At 35.5% G+C, this 1,343-nt stretch overlaps 1 long non-coding RNA gene across 1 annotated transcript in view; it reads left to right on the top strand.

Moving 5' to 3' along the window:
* The window catches only part of LOC113464895 (uncharacterized), a 10,285-nt gene extending 9,084 nt beyond the window's left edge, over positions 1-1,201 (top strand). Inside the window, exons 2-3 of the long non-coding RNA XR_003389759.1 lie at positions 34-188; positions 693-1,201. This is a non-coding gene — a long non-coding RNA (uncharacterized LOC113464895). The remainder of the gene's footprint in view (positions 1-33; positions 189-692) is intronic.
* Positions 1,202-1,343: the final 142 nt, after the last annotated feature.

Raw genomic sequence — 1,343 nt, 5'->3', positions numbered from 1 at the left:
AATTAAATAAAATTATTTTACATCGTATTTTAGTATTGTGAAGAATCTGGAGGAGTTCAACGACGAGACGATCTGCAATGGAAAAGTAAATGCTGACCATGAAACAGCCTACCAGTATCACGAGTGATCCAACTGAAGTCTATCTAAAACAATTTCAAGTTCATCTGAAGCTAACCAATCGATAGACCGTAAGTCGTCTCGAAAAATCTTTATTTACAACTCCCAAGAATATTAATTTTAAAGCAGTGAATAATTCTCTCTAGATGTTTAATTTTCATCTTCTTCCAATTCATAATTATCCATTTATATAGAGTGTCCCCGAATTAAACGATCAAACTGCACCAGTACGTTCCGTGAAAAAAATTAAGAAAACAATGTTATATAAACGTTAGCCTGTAATTGTTTCATAAACAAATTATAATAGAGAAATTAATCTGAAGTCATTATCGAGTTCGTTGTTGGTACATCGGAATGAACAAAAGGAGATAAAGTCGTCCAGTATTGGAGAACGATTTTAACAGTCAGTATCAGGTTTGTGTAACATTATTTTTCCTACACTGTCGTTTGATTTAATTGTTTGAGTAAAAGGGTTCATTAGTTCCTCCCCCCCCCCCCTTTCTTATTTCTTACCATAAGAGCGTCAGAAAAAGGGAAGAAAATCTGTGCTAACTAAACTGAAAAGATTCTTTTAGTGAGAAGAAGAAGAAAATTAAAATAAACGATCCTGGAGCTCGGTGGAATATCGGCGTGAAATTAATTGAAGAGTTTGACAAATAGAATGGCCTTCGGCAACCGGCCGATTCCATTCGCACTCGATGGTCGATTCTCAACGTATGGAATGGGAAAGGGAGAGCACGGAAAATTAAGAAAAAACACACCAGGGTTAATTCTTTCGCTCGCTCGGCAACGTGGTTACGCTCCAATTCACCCTACTTTCCTCAACTCTTTTTCTCGTTCTTTCTCTTGATCTCGACGGTGTTATTCGATCTTAATTGCTATATTTGCTTAAAGATGGAAGATAATTCGTAATATTTGAGCTTCTCAGAATGTCCTTACTTACACGTTCGCGAGCTAAACAAAAATATTCAGACAAAGCAGCGCTATTTTTTTATCGACATTTATAAATAATATAGTTGAAACAATAAATGATTTACTTCAAGTTTAAAGTAAAGCATATTTTGAAGACATATACAGAGGGTGAGGCTTGCATGTACGAATATACATATATACAGGGTATCCCAGAACTAGTGTTAGGCCTTCAAATAGAGAGATTGGAGAGATGATGAGAGAGAGAATTGGGGGATGTATCACAAATCATTACACACTTTAACTTGTTTCACCAT

Source organism: Ceratina calcarata, unplaced genomic scaffold, assembly GCF_001652005.2.
Source record: "Ceratina calcarata isolate Rehan_Ccalc_2016 unplaced genomic scaffold, ASM165200v1 scaffold582.2, whole genome shotgun sequence".
NCBI classification, from domain to species: Eukaryota; Metazoa; Arthropoda; class Insecta; order Hymenoptera; family Apidae; genus Ceratina; species Ceratina calcarata.
The sequence above is the reverse complement of the archived record's forward strand: the minus strand, read 5'-3'. Positions and strand labels throughout refer to the sequence as shown.